Source organism: Aquila chrysaetos, chromosome 2 (genome assembly GCF_900496995.4).
Source record: "Aquila chrysaetos chrysaetos chromosome 2, bAquChr1.4, whole genome shotgun sequence".
NCBI classification, from domain to species: Eukaryota; Metazoa; Chordata; class Aves; order Accipitriformes; family Accipitridae; genus Aquila; species Aquila chrysaetos.
The window spans coordinates 46,376,486-46,398,850 of NC_044005.1; the positions used below are offsets into that span (position 1 = coordinate 46,376,486).

The 22,365-nt window shown below is 44.7% G+C and overlaps 1 protein-coding gene across 7 annotated transcripts in view; it reads right to left on the reverse strand.

The window, feature by feature from the left end:
- Positions 1-22,365, reverse strand: part of TSPAN18 (tetraspanin 18) — a 132,353-nt gene that overhangs the window by 58,018 nt on the left and 51,970 nt on the right. For 6 of the 7 annotated variants that reach the window (XM_030030406.1, XM_030030373.2, XM_030030385.2 and 3 more), the window contains one exon: positions 3,307-3,437. The gene's annotated coding sequence lies outside the window, so the exon portion shown is untranslated. Of the gene's footprint in view, positions 1-3,306; positions 3,438-3,522; positions 3,543-22,365 lie in introns of those variants that run through there. The other variant, XM_030030425.1, reaches the window with a different exon arrangement.

A 22,365-nucleotide genomic window follows, 5' to 3' on the forward strand; every position in this document is an offset into this window, starting at 1 on the left:
TCATCCCCAGCAGTGGACTTGGTCACTGAGCGGAGCGGAGGAAGCCACTGGCCCAAACTGGTGCACGTCACTCATTCAGCACATCAGCTGGAATGATCAAAGCACAAGCTGGGAGCAGGAGGTTTTGGTCTCTGCAGCCCCATGTCCTCATCTAACACAGTGCAATGAGGATTAGCGCCGTTTCATAAACCGCGTTTTTCACGCAATGGGGAGGAACGGAAGCTCCAGTTCAGCAGCACTGGTTTTGTCCCAGCTCTTGATCACAAATCATAAAGTTCTGGTGGAAAGAGATTTTCTCCCCTTAAAATTTCAAGCACTGAAACGGGGACAATGTGGTAGGGAACACCCTGGGAGCAAAAGGCAGGATCCCCTTGTAAGAGTCCAGCTGTGCTTTCATCAGGACTGCAAACACAGACTGAATAAATGGTAGACTGTGAAGAAAGAAGGACACAGAAGGGCACTCCATGCCTCTGTCCCACTGCCTGAGCATCCTCTTAAGCAAGAAAAGCAAGAGGTGATGAGGATTATTACTGAGTTCGGGATGCAGGAAAATGCACAGCCACATCCTCTGCTCCTGTCATAGGAGCTGAACCTCACTTGCTATTTCTGCTTCGCCTAATCACCTAAACTGTGATAACAGAACCAAAGCAAAACCTTTTGCACAGACCACGACTGTATACATGCATGCTGTAGCCTACCGCTTTCCTTTTGCCCAGATCTTCCACAAAAGCAGAACAACTTTCAGCAAGAAAGAGAAAAAAAAAAAGAGGCAACTGTAAAAAATCAATTTTTAGAAAGAATGTAGCATGATGCCATTTTCCTTATATGGCAACTGGTATCCCATGTGGAGTCTCAAACAATAGCCAGCCTGGCAGGGGGTGGAGTAAGAAGACGACTTGGGGGAAAAAAATTATATATATATTCCCTGCTGGCCCTCACCCTCCATTTCCTCTTGGATTTCTTTGTGACTGCACTGAAAGGGGTCAATAGCTCCCAGCTTGAGAAATGCAGCTTTTGAAAGGACTATCACCAGCATCTGTATTTAAAGCATGCCTTTTACTTCACAGCCCCCCCAGCTAATGCAGAGCTTTTAAAAAGCGAGCAGCAAGATAAACTTTCAAGGAAAAGAAAAAGGGAAGAGTGGAGGAGAAGCTGTACCTATCTATCTGCCTTGGGTTTAGTGACACTTTCACTGGCATAAAGCTTGACTAGCAAAGCAGGGACAGGGAACATAAACTGCAGATGATCTAAAGCGCTTACGGATCATTACACCTTGCTTCAGTCACCACCTCCCCATCCTTTAAAGTATGCTACAAAACCACATGAAGCAGCCAAGCAGCAAGCTGGAAAAGAATTTCAACTGATTAAAAACAATGGGCAAATTAGCACTGGACTCATTGAACACATCAAAGCTTTGCAACTCAATCTTCAGCGTTTAAGAAATTCTGATCCGACAAACACAGGCAATCTAGTCAAATTTTAATAGGCTTCATTAACTTATCTTGATAATGAAACACTGGACCAGTGGCTAAGTTTACATTTAGGCTTTCTATTTGAGGAAATACTCCAGAAAAGCTATGGCACATTAGAGCCAGGGATTTATTGGGAGGGAGGAGGAACAGGATTGTAACCTTCTCCTTTAGTGCCGGCGGACGCGGCCGACGTGGAAGGCTGGCACGTGCCCAGTGCCTCAGGACTTCTGCCCCTGCTTCACGTTGCAGCCTCACTCAAACATCCACGAGCAATTGTACTGCAGTCGCTTTCTGTGCTAGGATGTGTTTTTTAAGTCACTTTGGAAGCGGATGAATCCAAGCGTCCACACACGGAGTTCGTACAGGTCAGCTGTTGCTGTAGTCTCCGGGTGTAAACAGATCAAAACCCCATCCATGTGCTTTAGAAACCGAGTAACAGTTCTCACTACTAAAACTCTTCCAAATTTGAGGAGCAAAACAGGTGAAATGTCACAGAAGGAAGCTGCACTTTGCGTTGAGACAGACTAAATAAGACCAGATACGATTTTCCAGCTCCAATTTATTTGACTTTATATTCATCTGGTTATTTGACTGGAGCCTTTCAGCATCAGCAAGAAGCCCACAACATTCTTCTAAAACAAGAAAGAAATTCCCAGATGGAAAGGTGCAGTGGTACCTCCACAGCAGCACCACACACAGCAAAAAGCTATTTCACATTGTTCCTACCAAGCTGCCTGAGAGAGAATTAAAAAATGAGGCCAGAGAATGCTCCAGAAACAGAGAAGTAAATTGCCTCCGAGAGTCTCTAGCACAAGCAGCATATGACTTTGCATTTCGCTTTAGTTTCCAATCATACTATCTTTCTCACAGGCGTTCAAATACATTAGTCTGTGCCTTATCAGATCCTGAATTACGATTGTAGAAAAGCTCCTGCGAGTCTGAGAACTCTGTAGTTCAGAGACGTTTATGGGGCTGTAATGAGTACTGACAGATAAGCCACACTCATGCATACCCGCTTGCAACTGATGTCTGGTTTAGCACAATACAGCCCTAAGCCTTCAGAATACAGCATAGGAAACAGAATCCTCCCATTGCCTACTACTAATTGCATCTGCAGTGGTCAGGGGTTGAAAGAGAAGTAAGCAGATTAATTCTATTAGGCTGTGCAATAGTACCCCAAGGGGACAAGGGAAAATCCCATCATTTAAAACAGGACTGGTAGACGCTGCTGGGAACGATGTTACATACTAGGAGGGGATTAAGGGTTTGGACTAAAGGGCCTCATCTTTTCTAGATCTGGTTTCCATGAGTCATAGCGATTAGAACTGCAAGGCTTTTCTGTTTGTTTTTTTCACTTTTGGATGACCTGAAACATCTTGCCCAGTTGAAAATTAAATGATTAAATTAATTTCTTACTTAACCCCTTCCCCCCAACGCACAATTCTTTATTCCTTTTCTTAAAAAGTTTTCTGTTTAAATTAAGGTAATTTTCAATATAAAGTTATCTTAGAACAAGAGGTCTAAGTATTATTTCTTCAATACCTCACATGTAACGTTTTTTTCTTTTTTCAGCATACTCCTCCCACACTTTTAGCCTGTATTCATCTCAACGACACCAGCAGTCTCGATCCTCTGAAAGCACATTTCTGCTGAAAAACATTCCCCGTGCTGTAAATACAACGTAAGGTTTCACCCCTACAGGCGTGGCAGGCAGAGGTGACAAAGCCCCTGTTGAGCCAAATGAAGGGAAAAAAATCATCTCCTGAGCCCACCGCGGGATGCGCAGAGCCCAGCAGCGCTTGAGCCCGAGCGTCGGGAGCTCCGTCTGCCTTACCTGCGTGCTGCTTTGAGAGGACTGGCCTTCAGAGAAATACTTGTTCTCCTCAAGAAGTCAGGTCGTACTAAACACGCATCAGTCAGGATCCTTGCTTCAGGTCCCTAGCGCCGCGATCCAGGCTGGTCAACCTGTCAGAAACAGCGATGAAAAATAAGTAAGACACATACCTCCATCCTGGACCTGAGGAGAAGACCGTGACCTTGCTTTCCTCACTTCTTCCTGATAAGGTAAAGATCAACTCTTTCTTGCCCAAAGGAGGTGAGGGGAAGCATCTGGCAGTGACCCTGAAGACCTTGGCAAGGCCTGGACCAAAGGCAAAATCTTCCTCCGTACTTTCCAGTCCGTTCAGACTGGCCAGAAAAGGGCTTTGACCAGAAGGCAGGAGGAGGACGGGATTATTTCCATCAGACTAAGAAAGGAGCAACTGAGTTGCTCTGCATCTTCCCCTCCTGCTCCCCTGTGAAGCAGGCGAGAGTCACCAGGAAAAGAGGAGAGGACGGGAACATCGGAAAGAGATGCTGTGAGTCCCCCAAAGCCAAGTCCCAGAACAGAGGACGGAGCAGTGCGTGAAAAAACACAGGTAGTTAAATGTTGAAGACGCACACGCACCCCCTCCTGCACTGTATGCGACAAACACGCACACACGCGTGTTCACTTACTGAATAGAATGTCAGAGTACAACCGTATGCTGAATGGCGGGAGCCAGAAAAGACTTGAGGATGAAAAAGAAGGCAAGGTGATGGACCTGAGAGGCAGGTAAGGGTGGGATGAAGATAACCAACGCAGCCAGGAGAAGAAGGGTTCAGTGGGAGACGCTCAGGTGGTGAAAGCAATAAGCAAGTGAAAGAAGGTAAATCAGTGCCTGGAGAAAGGCAGGAAAAGCCAGTGGGAAAGGAGGAGGGATCATGCCAGATCTTGTCGGTTTTCTCCTTGCAGAAGGCAGCCAGACCCGGGGCATAGAGGTGGAGCCAGCACTTAACAGAGCAATCGCCCCGTAACCGCTTCTCTCTGGAGAACAGCACCGAGTCTGGATCTCGTTCTCCCTGACAGCTCCAATTCAGATATGAAGCTGGCGCCACGCAAATCCATTTCACAGTATTACTTCTCTCCTCCCCAGTCTACCTTGCTGCTTTGCTCTCTTTTGAAACCAAACCCCTCCGCCCTGCCCAGCCCCTCCAGCATCCCAAAACCAATGCCGGCGGTCCACACGCAGCACCAGGGAGCGTCGGTGCCGCCCGCCCCCGCATCCCAGGGCTTAGTAACTCCTCCGGGGACAAGATGAAAAGTTTCTTCACAGCAACTCCATCCAGCAGCGCTGTAAGACACCGAGACAGGGCTGCAGCCAGGCGTCTCGAACTCCCCTTTCTCCGTCACGCTTTCTGGAGAAGACAGCCACGCTGAGCTGAACTAGCATTTATTTGTCCATCCAGTAGATTACAAAGCCACTAACGAGGCAGCTGGGAAGCGCCAATGTCACACCAGCCCACATGAAAGGAAATTCCTGCCACGTGTACGGGTACCAGCCCTCTGCCAGCATCCCCCTGCTCCCCTCCACAGAGGCACTATCTCACTTTTCCCCAGGAGAAGGGAGAGGGCTCCGCGGGACACAGGAGCGCTGCACGCCGCGTCTAGCCCGAAACGCGCCGCCGACCGCCGCGCCGCGCCCTGGTCGTTCATCTTACGTGCGCCAGAGGAGCGGGGTGGTCTGGCGAGCAGAGCAAGGTCCCACCAAACAGGCACTCGGGCAGATGTTCTCCTTGCCCGCGGCTCGAGGGGACTCGCACACGTTCAGGTGAGCTTCGTCCTCCCGTGGGTGTTTGTTTACAAGCCTCTTCCCTGCTCTGCACGACCTGGCATTTCAAATACACGCATACCGACCGCATCCCGGTTCCTTGGAAGGGGAAGGGCAAGTATTTGAGAGGTGCGAGTGCTTGCATGGAGAGAAATGCGTACGGCCGCATACTTCTGCGCGGGACAAAATGTCTGCTGCCTAATAGAAACCTATCCTATTGAACATGGTCCTAGTCCTTTCAGACATGCAGGATTGGACAGTAACTTCCAGCCTCTGGAGACAGTGAGAAAAAAAATAATAATAATTTATTCAGGTTTGCAAAGTGTTCTGAAACCACAAGATGGAAAGCGTCACAGGCAGGTGTACTGAGAGTCATCAAAAATTTGATTCAATGCCATTTTTAGTACCAATTTTCCCTTTCCATTATGGAAGAACAGTGCTGTCCATGTAGGCAAAACCCATTCATTCCCTACCACTATTCCAGCTGATGTACCGCTGTGATCAGAAGCAGAGCGCTCTAATATATTTAGGGTCACTGATATTGTATTTTGTCTTCTGTGCGTATTTGCTCAGATGAGAGATTTCAATCATCTCTGTTCAAGGAACATTAAGAAACAGAAGATATCTCAGGTCATCTAAATACTCCTCTCCAGTGGAGGATCATGCCTTTCCCCTCCCCCCTGCTTTGTTTATATCTAATCCAATTGAGAGTGTCTCAAGCAGCGGGAATACTCTCCTTTCTCTCAGCAGACCTCAGAAAAGTCTGACAGGGAGCTGTCTTCAAGACTTGTTGCCTGCATAAACAGTCTGATTTTTTTTTTTTCAATGCGATTCCTTTGTATCTGACTAGCGCAAAAGCAGTAGCATGTGTGAAACGTGAATAAGGACAATAAAAACCAGGCACCTTCTCCGAGGCTGATGCAGAGGGGACAGAGAGGGACAGCCGCACCACAGGCTCCAACACTCCTTTAGCCCCGCACGTGAATTTTTAAAAGAGGAGTAGAGCCAGTAGACTATGGGTCATCTGGGCTCAATACATTTTTAATATGAAAATAAAAATAAACAAAAGCTTAACATGGAATTTCTCCTGGTTTGTTGCCCTGGTCTTACATTCTTTCTAATCACTGCTGGCTGCTATGAGAGACACGACCCTGGATTAGACAAGATCTGACCCAGCCTAGCAGCTCACGAGTGCCCCTTCCACAACACTGCACTAAGAAACACCCTTGGGGCTTTAGACTCTATGGCTCCTGAGTTTGGCTTGATTTAAGGGGTACAAGAGACTCTGCGGAATTAAGCTTTTTTTTTTATTTTTCTTTTAAATCCAACCCTCATCACAGTTCCCTCCCCACTTCAACGTTTGTTTGCTTCGGGGCCCCGATGGTGGTATATTTTTCAAATTACTTTTTTTTTTCCTCCTCGTATACTTCTACAATCACACACATGCTTGTATAAAGCCACTTAATCAAGCATAAGGAACGGGAGTTTGCACTATATACTGACACAGAGATCGGGAGGAACACAAAGCGTTCCCTTTTAACGTTTTATACATCACAAGTAACACCAAAACAGATGTAAAACAAGCCAAATCCTCATTATATTTTACATTTACCACAACGCAAATCTTTGTGCATTAAATACAGCTGAAAGGGAGCTGTGGAGTTGGCATTAGCTTGACAGATGCTGAGATGAGCCGCACCAGAAAGGAATATCTCAGCCTGAAACAGCGCATGTTAAAAAGGCATCTGCTTACTGTTTGATATATGTATTTATTTACATAGACAGCTTGCTGACACGCCGAAAGGTTGGGGAGGGTGGTGTAGGCTGGCATTTTTAACTCTCAGCAGGCATTCAGCATGCAGTTCGTTACCCTTTGGTCATGTCACAAGCTTCCAGTTTATCGCGGAGCGGTGGCAAAAGGGGGGAGCAGGGAAGGGGAGCGGAGTCCCCTCCGCCGTGTAGACGTGGCTCCCCTCGGCACACGAGGCAGCGCTTCCAAGTTCAGCCTCCGCAGGCACGCTGCCCCTAGGGCTCACCCCCCAACTTCTGGGGCCTCTGTGCCTTTGATATAGACGTGAGAAGAGTCCCTCAAAAGCAAGTCGAGCGCGGCTTCTCGTGCATAAAAGGAGATCTTCCTTAACAAGAAAGAAAATTAATTAAGTGGGTGAAATCCCACAGGTTGGAACAGCAGCTGAGGAATTATCTTTCTATCAGGTTGGTAATGAGGACTAGAAAACCTCACACAGACACTAACAGCTTTATATGGGCTCATTGGCATTCCAGATCAGACGCAAGGCTTGGCGTTCCCGGGAGCAGCAGACACCGCTCCAGTTACAGACCAGACTCAGGGCAAACCACGGTTTGCCCTGCTCAAAACAGTATCACCACGACCTCTGAAAATGAAAGGTACGTACCTATCTAGCAGAATAAACTTTTTCCCACAGAAATTACGCCCAGGGAGACTGTAGGTCACAACATCCAATGCCCCGGGTTGATCTGACATACATATCTAAAGACAGGTTTCAGAGGTAAGTGTGCGTGCTAGAGAAAGAAAGAGAGATTTATTCAACGTGCTGTGGGGAACATGAACAGCCAGCACACGTCTAGGTGCCCATCAAATGACATGACCAGACGCTGAGCAAATCCACCTCCTTTACCCTACTAATTTCCCCCCCAACACTGCTGGCTGCTTAACCATCAACACTCACAAGTACTATTCAATTCTAACAAAATAATGTAGACTATTTCCTATTCCCTGCAACGGGAAAACGACCTGATTTGGGGTCAATGACAACAATGGCAAGCAGTGATGCATTCACGGTAACCACTGCAAAAAAAAAAAAAAAAAAGAAAGGGGAAAAAAAAAAAAAAAAAGAAAAAAAAGAAAGAAAAAAAAAGAAAGAAAAAAAAAAAGTAGTAAACTACTGGCCACCTTTCAAAAAACAGGCCTTTGGACATCTTCCTGCCTCTTTGTTACTATTCGTAACCCAAGAGTCCCACGAGGCCCCACAGAACCAAGCTTTTTACTGTGAGCAGCATGAAAGATCCCCCCTGCCCAAAAAGCTTGCTGCCTAAACAGACAAAAAGCAGGAAAAAAGGAAATGCTAGTATTTCCCTTATTAGAGGTGGGAAGTAGAAATCCAGAGAGATACTGGTGGTATCTCTTTTACTGCTGCTAAAAGATCAGACAAGAAGCCAGTGACAGAACTGGGAAGAGAACATCTTCAGTCTCAAGCCTATTCCTTCGGTATGGAGATGCCTGTTTCTTCCTTTCTCACTCTCCTGTCTTTCCCTGAAGGTTATTTCTTTTACCGCTTGTAAAGTTCATCCTTAAAAGCAAAGTCCGGAGCCTACTGATGTGCTTCTCATTTTCAGGAGGCGGAAGCTTAGGGATTCTGATGTAAATGAGCACAAGAAATTCTCAGCTGGCACCCAAAAACTGCCCCAAAGAGGCCAATTTTCCCCCTTTAAATGAACAGCAAATACTGGTATGTGCTGTTTCGTACAGGTATTTAATATACCTAGTCACGGGGCCTTCAGCTGAGCAACTCAGTTAGAACCACGCTAGTGCATGTACTTATGAAGTAGATTTTTCATATGCTACCTGTGTGTTATAAGTCAATACAGATGATATCCCTACCAGATGAGACAATTATTTTGCAATCACGTTGAAATGAAAAATACTTCTTGCAAAGGTTTCACTAATTACCCAGGCTTACCAAAGGCTAAGGATAATGGAGTATTTTCCCACCATCTCAGCCTCTCATTAATCCAAATGCCCTCTGTGCCCTAAGCTTATTGGAAAAAGAAACCAACGGCACTTCCTGAGCAATAGGATTAGATCACCTACCCTGAGGAAGCAGGTTGCCTAACAGAAGCATTTACATTATTAATAGCTATTCCAAATCATTTTACATCGTCTTTTAACAAGCACCACTACTTCCTTAGTTTCTCTTGGGTTTGAAATATCTGTAGTGTATAAACAATGGTTAGTCTAACTGTTTTTCAAGTTATTCTTTCTCGTTTGACTCAAAAATAATGCCTTCTGTCAGCTTGAACTGTTGATTTAGGTTTGCTGTTGCTGCTCACTCCCCTTCCCTTGAATAAAGGGCTGGCTGATCCCCGGGCTGCTGTGGCACAGCACTCGGGTTTTCACACTCAAGCGGTCACTCTATTAGCTCTGACAATCTGGCTGGTGTGTATCGTACTTTTCCAAGGCTCTCATCTACCTCTCGTATCTCTTTCCTCAGATTCACCCGAGCAGACACGTTGACACCTTGGGGCAGGATGTTTCCAGAATTACAGGAGCATCCAAGGGTGGAAGGAAAACACACATTCAAAGCAGCGCACACTGTATGTGCAGCGAGGGTGTATGTCTATTACTAGCAATTCAAACATCTGCCGGTAGCGAGGTTAGTTTGGAAAGGCTTTGATTCCCGCCGAGGGAATTTAGTGTCATTTGCTTGCTCCATGAGAGTGCCATGGGCTTCCTCATGCAGTGTTAGATCCAAAGATACTCTTGTGCATTACAGAGTTTTTATGTATAATACATGTGTGTGTGATTCTGGTGCTTCAAAAGATTTCTCAGTGAAAAAGCTAATATAGACTGGAGCACTTCATGGAGTTATATAGCTCTTCAATTCTCTTTTGGAATGCATCATTAGTTCTGCATAGCTGATATCTCTGCTTTATCTTCTTCAGATCCCCTTTCTTTAAACAAACTCCAGATTCCCCCCACTGCCGAAAAAATGCCTCTTAAGACCTGATTGTTTTTCTTGAAAGACACAATAATTTTAAAGGACTTAGCAGTAGTATTTCAAGAGGAAAAAGAACACAAAAAACAATAATCAAATGGTAAAGGCCACGGAGAAAGCCACAGCCAGTTATGGAAAAGGACATGCAATGCTATTCCATTATCCTCTTGAAATGAAGAGTAAAAGCTTGCAAAATTCCATTCCAGTGCCTGCAACTCCGCCTAAATCCTCCTGACCACAGTAACAAAGCTATTACATACCACGCGTCTTGGCATTTTCATCATGTTCCAAACATCCAGCACATGGCTCAAAGGTTTCGGCCCTTCGGACTAATGAATCTTGTGATCAGCACATGGAATCAGATTGCCAAGCGCAAGGAGAAAAGGAAGATGATTTTCTAAGACGTGGAAGAAACCACCCTCTCCCCTCATATCCCTCTTTATTTTCCCCACTGAGCAGGTCAGGTCTTCTTGCCCACACGCCACATGCCCCTAACCTCTGTCACTCAGTGTCTAACCTTCCGCTGTTCTTAACTGCCTCCATAGAATTTGAGGTGGCTCTAGGTGTGCATAGGTGCAAATAAACCACAATAACGTTTTTGATTTTTGCAAATTACCAACTTAACCTCTCAATAAAGGCTACCATAGAAGGGTACAGTGCAAATACAACTCCCGTCTAAGTCAGTCAAATTAGAGCTTTAAAGATTATCAGTGAGAAAACTTTATTGGAACATGCAAGCCAGCAAAGACACATACCACACATGGAAGTACAGTTTGAGTGACTTGGTTGGAAATTATATTGTCACTGTGCAGTAGGGCTGTTCATGAGAGCAAACTGTAGTAAATGAAGAGCTGAACCCTACAGAAATAGCTACTAGATTTTCAAGTACCAAGAATCAGATGCCAGAATGTAATCACTATTAACAATATAAAGGCCTCAAAAGGGCTTACTCTGTCTGCACAACAGAAAGGCACCTATTCATCGCAGAAAGCCAGAAACTGGAAGGGATGAAGGACGTACAGAGTCAGCCAAACAAACAGCAGCAGAAGATAGAGAAGAACTCCAAGTTAGCACCAAAGGGATACATCCATTCTTTTCTTCTTCTCCCAGAAAATAAAAATAAAAATTGTGATATTTTAAGAGCTATGTTTTTCTTTTTACCTTCTACTCCCTGTATGTTCAAAAAAAAAAAAAAAAAAAAAAAAAGAAATAACTTCTGATCACCAATCCTCCAGGAAAGAGCAAATCTAACAGACTTTTTTCTGGAATGCAGTGTAAAAATGGTCAAAACTTTTCATTGGTCTGAAAGAAACATGACTACCAGTAAATGTATTGGCAATTCCAGCACGTGGTAGAAATATAGAGGTGAAGTAATTTTTTCCCTAGGTAAGGCTCAGTTGTACAAGCACCTTAAAGCCATTTTGTACTGCGTGGCAGTCAGGAAAATTATAGTACATCAGAATGGACTGACTAGGGAGATGGCGGCTATTTATTTCTTGCTGGTATTTTCTCATGATGGTGCTTTTGAGGACTCATACCAGCTTTCATTACTAGGGCATGTCCCCTGTTTGCACATGTTTTTCATCAGCTGCTTTTCCCCCAATCCATCCCACTGGTATTCTCTTCTGCAGTCTCATTCAACAGCTTTAAACAACTAGTAATCAAAAGCAGGGTAGCATAATGGAAGTTGCAAGTATGGAGCTGGTCACACGGTTTAGTTCAAGGACTACTGTTGTTATTACAGGACACAGGCAGAACAAAATACTCCGCAGGTTCTGCAGCAATGCTGAATGAACCCAGTTCCCAAAGGATCTCCCAGAACCGGAGAAATGGGATGCCACCCCTCTGAGAGCTGCAGAAAGCAAGCTCTTTGGGTCACTGACACAGTGCATCAGCAAAGGAATATTGCTCCTCGCTTTCCCACTTATTAATACAGTTATTAAAATCTGAGACAATGTCTTCTGTTGTAAAAACACCATATTGTCAGAGAATACTCTTTTGGAGGACTCTTAGGCAATTAGTGAAAGCGCACTTCTGAGCCCGCTGAACACAAGCAGAGGGACGACAGCCAAGGGAAACGACAATTCTATTGAAATTGAGGGCAAAATTCCACGTCTGCAACAGGAGCACAACCAGATCACACACAGATGGATAGGGAGAAGCTTCACTGAGAAGGACAACATTTTCAGAAGTGGTCAGTGGTTTGGGGATGCTTCTATACAAATGTCTCAAGCTGGGTATCCAAGACTCCTCAGGCAAGAAATGCTTCTTCTGAAAACCTGGCCCTTTGGAAGTGTTTCAAGTGAAGCAAAAAAAATCTGACCCATTCTCAAAACTTTTAGATGCCATTGAAATAAATAGTGGGACTTCTGCCTTGCTCATTACCCCACAATCTTAAAAGTGCTTCCAAAATACTGCACATGCTGATGTTACTGTCTGTTGCTTTTGGAGCCTGGTCATGTAATAGGCTGTAGAAGCCAAAGTGCAACTTTTTATCAGCCTGAGCAATGAAGAGGGCTTCTAACTCTCAGTTTCCTCCTGACAATGGGACCGCAAATACTCTTTGCCATGGCGGGGGCTATTACTTCCAACCAAGACCGTGCATTCTGCTTTTCCATTACAGAGCTGCCTGCAAAATAATGTCTTGAAAATGAACGTGGCCTTACCTTTTGCCTGACCTTCCCCCACGCCTTTTTTTTTATTTCAGCTTCAACTTTTTTTCAGCATTTCAATAAATGGCACATCTGCACTTCAGCATTTTGCACCAGACTAGAAACAGTGAGATTGAGAGACAGGGAAAAAGAAAAGACCAACACCATTTGTAAAAGAGTTTGACTAAGACAGGGCGCGAACTAAAATCAGCCTATTGGCCTTATAGTCAACCACAGGAGCTTTTACTAGCACTTAGCTTTTGACTGCACCATTCCGCAAGAGTCTAGAGGAGGCAGCATCCCAGCTAATTAGGCAGGGATTGCAGTCAGGAAACCATGCCGAGAGGAAACTATCAACTGCACAAAAACTCTCTGCTGCATTATTTGTTTTGGACTCTTGGGCACACAAGCACACAAAAAGGCTCCCAGCACTGTTATGGTGTAGGCACTAAGAGAGCATTACTTGCTCTGGACAGCTGTATTTAATTTTGGATGGAGTTAGGTGTTTAAAGGCCCTCAGAAAGCAGCTCCTAGCTGCGATAAGCTGAAGAGACCTCCTCCAAGGGGAAACCTTTGTTCCCTTCGACTCACCTGGTGAAAGCTGCTGCTTATAATCCACGATTACTTAAGTCGGCTCTAACGTCTGGCTACCAGTTGGCAAGATACAGCAGTCTGCAGACAGCCCAAGCTAGGACCATGAATAAATAATTTCCACCAGCTGAGAAATGTTTTCTGGCACATGGGAAGTGAGCCCAGCAACTGGAAGAAAGGACAAAGCCTTAGGAGGCTGTGAAACCTTGTTATTTTGCAGTGATGGTGCAATCAAGCGGTACTGATTGGTTTCAGCCTTTAGAGGTTTCTCCACACTTACGCAGCTCCAGTCCATCCCGGCAAAGCATCAGACACCTCTTCCGAGGCACAAGCAAGTCAGTCTCAAGACAGTGAGGAAAGAGAGATATAGAATCATAGAATCATTTAGGTTGGAAAAGACCTTCAAGATCATCGAGTCCAACCATGGACCATGCCCACTAAACCATGTCCTGAAGTACCCCGTCCACTCGCTTTTTGCATAGCATGCATATCCCCTCACCTAAGTACACGTCCAAGCGAGTTCGCCAGCGCTTCAAAGCCACGTGTTGCTAAAGCATTCAGCCCACCCTATCTCCTAGCTACAACACAAACCAGCTGCGTTTAAATGAAAGGCAGGTGAGAAGGAGAACTGAAGTTCAGGCACCAGCTGCCAGCCCAGATGAAAGCGGTCGGAGCAGAGCAACCTTACGGCACAAGTGCCTAGAACCAGAGGCCTCCTTCCCCCTTGGACCTAGCCTCAGGAGGAAGACAGGCGGAGGAAGCATTTGGCTCACCATGAGTTTTTCTTGCTCGCCACCTCCTTCGAACGGCTGCCGCGCCGACCTGCTCTTACCCGGGCACCTCGTGCCATCGTCCCGTCCCCGCCGCTCGCGCTCAGCCCGCAGGCTCCCGTTAGCGGGAGTTAACCAGCAACGAAGAAGGTCAACCAAAATCATCGGCGTCACCTCCTCGCCGAGCTCTCCTCTGCCAAATGAGCCGCCCAGCAGTAAGACGAGAAAGCCCCTCACTAAAAACAGCTGCAAGACGCAAGAACGGCTCTCGGCGCCCAGATAACGCTCAACAGGGTCCTTCTCCGCGTGCGGCTGTTTCCAGAGCACCGTAACCAGAAAATCCAAGCCAGACAAGTAGCTCTTCAAGGCAGACATTAAACATTCATTTGTAATAAACACCCTCCCGAGCCCCAGGGACCAGCGAGAGGTGTAAGGAAACACAGCAAACAGAATCCAGAGAGGCCAGACTCACAACGTCTCGCCCGGCGGTTATCTGAATAGGCGAAGGAAAAAAAATAGGGCTGTTTTCAAAATGGTCCGAGTGCTAAGAAACAGAAAGGAAATTTTATATTTTGTTAACCTTAGTTCTTCAAGGGCAGTTTTCCCTTATCTCTGAACAAAAGAGAGCATGCTTCTCACTGTTATTTTAGAAACATATAAAAGAATTTCAAACATGCTCTCTACGTGGCTTTGCAATGCAGTCCTTGGACTGCAATGTCTCCACACTTGCAGCCTTTTCTTTTTCTCTCTCCAGAGCAGTGGGGGCAGTTGGGGAGGGCGAGGGAGAATGGGATCTGTGAGGCCACAGAACAAAGATTGGGATTTGGGAGAGTGGCCGGCTATTGGTCATTTATTGGCTTTGGCTTGTCCAGTTAGAGCACTGGATTTTATTTATCTATTGATTTTATATTCATGGCACCGCAGTTTTAAACAGATCTGTGGGGCTGTAGGAACATAAAACAGGAAAAATCTTCTAAAATCAGATGGAAGGACACACATAAGGCAGGTGGCAGCCAGCCCTGAGGATGGAGGTCACTATATGCCGTTTCCACAGGAAATGCTTGTAACTGTTAACAATACGTATGTGGATCTTTTTCATATAATTGCTTAATTTCACATAGGGGGAAAATAAGTATTATAAAGATTAATATTTTAATATCATAGAAAAAAGATGGGCAAACACACTTAAAGTAATAGAAATGCAGCTGAGTGCATAGCTGAAGCTTTACAGCAAATTTGTTCATTTATGGTAACGTCCACTGTGTATTAGTATTTCCATAAATACTCTCGTAAGTAGGATTATCAGCAGAAACTGAAACAATCGTTTTTAAACAAATGTTAAAGAATGGCTGCAGAATAAGAATTTTGTAATTCAATGCAAATATTCGTGCAAGAAGCTAGATCCTATGAATTATACGCATTTAGTCAAGGAGCAGAAATACTATTGTGTGACCTATATGTCAAAATACAAACTGAATTGTGCAGCTGGAAGCTGAACACTTGAATACCAGCCACTGAATACTAAAAAGGAATTGCTTGTAAACAACCAGCAAAACAAGAAACAATCTATGAATAATTTCAAATAACTTATGCAACTGAGAAGTCTATAAACTATTTGTAGACAATTTGTCAATAGAAGAACTTACACAGAAAATTATATTTTAAAATTGCTGCAAATTATCATGTAGCTATCACAGGAACATTTATGATTCATCACGAAGAGACGTAAGTAATTATACGAGGGGTTGGAAAGGCATTTTCTCTCTTCTATTATATTCTGTAAGTGATCAGGTGTATTAGGATAATATTTTTAATTATAATTCTGCTGATCCCCAAGGCATAAGCCATTAGTGAGTGATGGAGGCAAGATGATGAAACTTGATGGCTAAGTAGTCTGATTCGCTCCCACCAAGTTTGAGCAAAATCTGACGTCAATGAATCTGTACTTGAAGGTACTAATGTCATTATTCAATCTCATTCTCGCAGACGGTCATACCAGATAATAATTTCATACTGTTGCTTTGCAGAAGAGCAGTGACACCTTTTCAGTGCAGCACAACCCTCTTTAATCCTTTAAAAATTTAAAGCACCTGATTTGCTACTACTGTCCAATTGCAAAAAAAACCCAACAAACCTTCCTAGAGCTATATTTTCCAAGAATCCCTAAGAGCTCTCTAAGAGCTGCGGGACAGGGATCCCAAGCTAGACATGACAGTTGGAAAAAGAAGATCGGTAACCTCTCTACACCAATTAGTTAAGTCAATTATTTGTTGGATTTCCCACAGTACTGCATGGAGAGGGAGCAAGCGGCCACCAAGGAGCCTCAGTCCCCCAGGTTCACAGCAGCAGTTCGTGATGGAAACTTCATGAGCCTTCCAGTTCATGAGGAAAAGAGCAGATTATGGGACACAAGGAAAGTTGGCCCTGTTCAACTGTGACGAGATCTACTTCGGGAGCAACAGGAAACGCATTTTTAGAAGGGTCTTATTCAGAAGGAGAGAATTCCCAGAGCCACGGATCTTGTAAAAGCATTAGGTTTCCTTGACCTCAGTAATAAAATGGCAGGAGCCAACATTGCTGCAGAGGTTTTGCAACATTTAAGAACAATTCCATGGTTCTACTTCTCTCATCAATTTCGAGTTTCATTTGCTTTATGAGTTCTTCTGTTGGCATAACAATGGAGAATGGTAAGTGACATCCTTTGTTGCAGGCAGAAGCCGTTATTCCCTTCCTCTTGACCTGGAATTACAGCACTGCAGTAGATGGTCCAGGAGGCACTAATCACATTGACTAAACCAAGTTTGCTAAATCACAGAAAGCAGAGGAGCAGCAGGGGGGAACAACACCTCCCTCCCAAACAATTTGAGGGTTTTGTTACTCTTCATTGGGTCATGTACGTGCATTCATTTGGGGTTCTGCCACCTGCCCCTTCTAAAAGGTTTACAGCTCCCTGCTTGTTGCATCTCAGCAGTGCAACATCTCCACAGCCTTCCATAAATTACACATTTGGGGAAATGTTAACAATCATGAGACTTAACATATTTCCTGTGCGTTTTACAAGTGGTCTCAAACACTTGTACTTTTCCTTCAGGTCAGGTACAAGACCAGATGAAGAACTTACTCTCAGGTGTAACTTGATATCTCCCAAAAAGCAGCAGGGCAACCTAAGCAGATGGTTACTTTTTGCTAAATACAGCTTTTCCCTGTAATTGTACCTCTCCTGGCCCGCATGAGATTCATTTGGCAGTAACAAGGGCAGATTAGAACTTGCATTAGCACATCAGTGTGGTATAACGAAGCGTTCAAACAAGGCTAATGTCTCTGGAATTGAGAGAGAGAAGGTAATTGAAAAGGACAGGAGAGCGGTCACAAATATACTACACGTTAAGTGCGGAGTCCAACAATTTGGAATTGGCTCTGGCACGGTTGTCTAGTCGAGATTAATCCTATTTCTGCCAGCACTCGGCCACACTTCTGTGATGTCCCTTCCCTGGACGCTCTTTTCTCCTGTTTGGGTCACCAGTCAAAGGAAATCCTAGGACAACAAGCACCTCCTTTGGGGCTTTATTTAAACAAACAGACAGCTCCTCCTGAAGAAACGCCAGTGTCATAATGACATCCAAACCTTTTTTCAACATTTCACGATGTGTTTAAGGAGGAGAAATGCTGTCAGGCTGAAAAGCTCAGCCAGCTGGCCAGTAGGAACTAGCCATATTTCTTGAGGTGACTGACTTGAACTCTTTTCTTCGTATTTCTCACCCTGCTTCCTCTCAGGACGAAGCTGCAGTGTAACTGTCTCGCATCCCCCAGCTGCAGAGGCCGGGCAGAATTAGGCCAGGCAGAGTTTGCCCGGACACCTCAGAGCTCTCCCAGCTCAGGCAGTGGGGCCGGCAAAGCAGCTCCCACCCTCCTCCTCCTCCTCCCGACACACTGAGGAACTTTGCTGTCATGGGGGTACCGAGCCAACACGTCACGGGTTTTGGGCCTCACAGAAAATGTATCTTTTAAAAAGAATAATAATAAACCTTACTTTTAAAAAGGAACTGTAACATCACCAGGAAAAACAAGCAATTAAAACTGGGTTCCCAAAGATTTTACAGTGGTCCCTTGACTCTGTCCTAAAGAGACAAACAACTTTATCACCTCTTCTCTCACTAACGTACCCCTAACCTATCCCAGCTTCACAACTACATTTTCTCCAACAGATGGTCTAAGGGATTAACATAACTTCGCTAAACTCAGGGTAAGTGTTCTCAACATGTATTTATTTAGTTTTGAAGGCTGATGCTTCTATTTCAGACACAAGAAACCACATTTGCATGTTTAAAAGGTTACCTCCCCCGGCAATATCAATGGGCCTGATAAAAGATGCAACCTACTTTCCCTGTCAGCCTTGCCCAAGAAATTGCCACCGCTAGATGTATTTCAGTACAGCTCTTTCCACCGAATCTGCTTACATGTCTCTTTGCCGACCTGCGTTCGTATTTCGGTTGATAAAGGATGAAACACAAAAAGCAACAGCTTTCCCCTTGAAGCGTACTAAGGCATTTGCTTGCTGTAGCATTTGTATTTGCTACCAGTACGAGCAGGATCGTGCCGTCCTTTTCTTAGACCAAGTGCTCAGGGAAGAAGAGATCAGCAGGAGTAGAGCTTGCGCTCACAAGCGAGAGACCTCGCTTTCAAGTCCTTTGTACAGTATTTATGAAGTATCGATGGAAGCGGTAGGTGGCAGCTGGTTAACATCCTGTAACACCACTACAGAACGATTTTGACCAGAAGTTAAAGAGAGCCTCATAATTAATTGAGGCTACAGGAGGAATGCAGGCAGACTAATTACCTCGGATACTCTGGCTTAAGGCTATTGCTGTTGCAACAAGTGTTAGGGGATCTCTAGTGTTCGTAAGCAGTCAGGATCTCTGTTTTGTGTCTCCACTAAAGATGCATTTCTAAATACCTAACACAGCTCCCTCAGCCAGCGCCTTCGCTCCGTGTTGTACTGCAACATCGTTTTCAGATCCCTCGCACAACACAGCCTTGCTCAGATCTGCCATCCGCTCCTGACGACCGTAAGATCTCCCTGTTATGTACTGACCAGCAGGAGAAACAAAACCTGACTACTGAGGTCAGCATAAAATAATATCAGAATTGCCACCCCCAGCCCCCCGAGCTGGACATTTACTTGGAAACAATCAGAAAATCATTCCTGCACTGAGAACCTTGTGAGGTTCAGCAAAGCCAGCACGAGGCAAGTGGAGCCAGCATATTGAAAAAAAAAAAGAAAAAAAAAAAAATCACATCTCTTCAGAAGCTCAATGTAAGGAAAAAAATAGAGTAACTCTAAAATAACTTTCATACAGCATTAGCCAAGATGCCTGCTAAGGGTACTTACACAATAAACAGCTTCTGATTTCTGCTTAACCTTGTGACCTTTTAAATCCATAAGTGGAAAGCTTTGAGGTTAGAAAAAAGTAAAAGGAGGGATCAAGTTAAAAAGTTCACCTGGCAAATATGCAAGAGGCTTAAAAACTACCAGCCTCATTTCCCCAGATTAATCTGCAGTGCAAATGTGAAGATGCTAATGATTTATTTCCCACCCCTCTGCACCAACTCCCTCTTGGTCTCTTTAAGACAGAAAAACGAATAATAATAATAAATGTATGTGCTCCTTTCATTAACGACTCTGAGCTCTCATTTCTGACTTGGTATTAAAACATCAAAAACAAGCTCCCCAACCCCCATCACACCGGGTGATCAATGCTTCTTTACCACTTAGAGAAGATCTAAGGAGGCACCTAATACATTTAGTATGTTACAGTCACCAGCACAAATTCTTTTCAAAATGTAATAATCCCCTCCACGTGACACTTAACTCCCCAGTAGGTCCTTTTGCAGTCAGGTTAATAACCTTCATATTATGTAGGTAAAAGAAGATTAACAGTGAATATGTTGAATCCAAGTTTATAGTATGGTACCTCCTCCTTTTGTTTGGTTCCAAGCCCTGCTGGCCTCTATGCAGGACTTGACAAATAAATCCCATTTGGCATTGCTGGCAAATGCTTCTTGATTGAGCATTTGGGATCAAAGAGTCTTCTCGTTTCCTCACCTGGCAACTCTAGTGGTCTAGTCTCACTTTACTTTGTCTTCCTAGTCCAGCAGAAACAGTAGCAAGCAAGCAAGCAGAGAGAATCACTAATTTCCCTTAAGAAATTCAGCTCTCAAAAATTTATTTCCAAGTACTGCATTTTATCCGCATTGCCTTTAGAAAAAAACACCGTATTTTCAGAACAAAATACCACGACTTCTAACTTCAACAGGCACCCAAACTCCTCCAAACTCATAAAATCCTCAACACAGGATGGAAGAGTAAGCTCTAAATATGACTCTGTATTCTTAACAAAAGGTAGGTGTTGTCTCTCTCGCGCGCGTTTCCTTCCTGAAAACAGCACTCAACAGATCTGCAAGCACAGTTTGTTTTGCCCAAGTCAGGAAACCCTCAGAGCAGCAGCGTCCCCCATGAACCAAAGCAGCAAAAATTCTCTTTAGGTAACAGCAAAGCAGGGAGCAGAAACCACCACCTCGCTCCCCCCAAGCAAGGCTAAGCCACCCGGGTCGGCAACGGGGCAAAACCACCCCGTCGCCCCGTCGTACAGCTTGTTCTGCTCCGGGCTGTTCCGCAGAGAGGCTTTTGCGCTACTAACGTTCAACAACCAGGCAAGAGCAACTGGGCTCGTTCCGCGCAGAGCACAGACAAGGGGAGGTGCCTGGGGAGGAAAAAGAAATATGAGACGACAGAAAAAGGCAGCAGGTCCTGAAATTCTGAAGTGCTTTAGCCTAATGAGAAGAGGATTTTTCAAATAGCGGCTATGAACCTGGTCAAAATCATAAACATGTGAAAGGAAAACAGGCTGCCAGAAACCACCTGCCGCCACATGGACGGTTACAAATCTCTCCTCCCCAAAGGAAACAGGAGCCTTATATTTCAGGGATTCGATCGTGTTTCCAAAATGAAACGCAGCTGATAATAAACAAAACCCCAAATACCCGTGAAACACAGAGCTGTTCAGTGATATAAAGTCAGATTTCCAGCTCTCTACTTGCTAGTAGCAGCCAAGGACAAATCCTTGCTTCGAGTAGGGAATAGACTGCAAAAGCAGCCAGGGACTCATTTCTGCTGGGTGCTGTCAGAGTTTTGAGCTGGATTAGGCAGAATCCCTAATCCTCTTCCACCATCCACTCCAGCCAGGTCCTGGACTGCCGCAGGTACGTTTTCAAGGAAGTCTAAAGTAAGAGCTAACTGAGGGGTGGAATTAGAACTTCCTTACCCTGGTCACCTCCTCAGGTGACAGGCTGCAAATTCACCGCTATCCCTGAGACGGACCACACAAGCACCGTTGTCTGATGCAGGCACAACGGCAGGACTCAGATGGGCTGGGAAAAACCCAGACGTGCTTAGGTGGGCAACAAGGCTTTGCAAGAACCCTTCATTTTCTGATTTTCAGATGTTGAACAGAGTCGAAATCCTGTCACGCTTCATCCTCCACAAAACAAAGCAAGTTGGAAGGAGAAGGAGAGGTTATTTGCTTGTTTTAGTGACCATTTTTTTTCCCCAAACACAAGCCTAACTGATATTTTCTAGCCAAAATTTCTTCTCAGATTAAAAAAAAAAACAAAAAAACCAAAACATTAACACTCAAATCTTACAGGTTTTTGATTTAAAAATATCCATTTCATAGAAATTCCACAGAAAAGAGCGTTATCTTCCTAGACCTCAAAATAATTGGGAAGAAAAGACTAAGGCATTTAGGCAAAACATGTGTCGCTGGCTCAAACTGAGCTGAATAATCACGAGTGCTCCTAACCCCAGGCTGGCTGGCGAGGCCGTAGCTTCCCCCAGCTCAGACACTAACTATAGTTGCTCATTATTATTCCGCACTGGCTCAGCACAGACAATACACACACTTTGCACTGTAAAAAAGCAAAGGAAGGCACTCTTCCTGCCTCAGTGGATTTATATTCTAAGGCCATCGATCTCATCCTGACACTTGGTACACGTGGCAATCAGCAGATGGATCACTGTCAAAGCACTGCATCCTTTTTACCTTTCTTATACTAAAGAGAACACAGCTATATTTGGTGACTCCTTCCTGAAAACAAAGCTGGTCAGAACATTTTGAATTCAAACTTGCCCAACCAAAATGAGAGAGAAAAAAAAACATTCCGTGGTAATCGCTCCTGGTTTTCAAATGACTCTACTTGAAAAGCAGCTTTGAAGAAGATAGTATTCAAAGAATATTTGGAGCTAACAGAGCACAGTTTATGAGGAACCAGCAGAGCTTGAAGCATTCTGATTCTCCCGTGGTAAGGAGGTGCTGGTTTTAACGTGACTGCCCCAAAAGCAGAGACAGGAACCCCTCTGCATTCCAAACTTGGGACATCTAGTTGCAACCGTACCTTAATTTGTTAGGATAGGATCAGGTAAACAAAAAGAAACTTTGCAC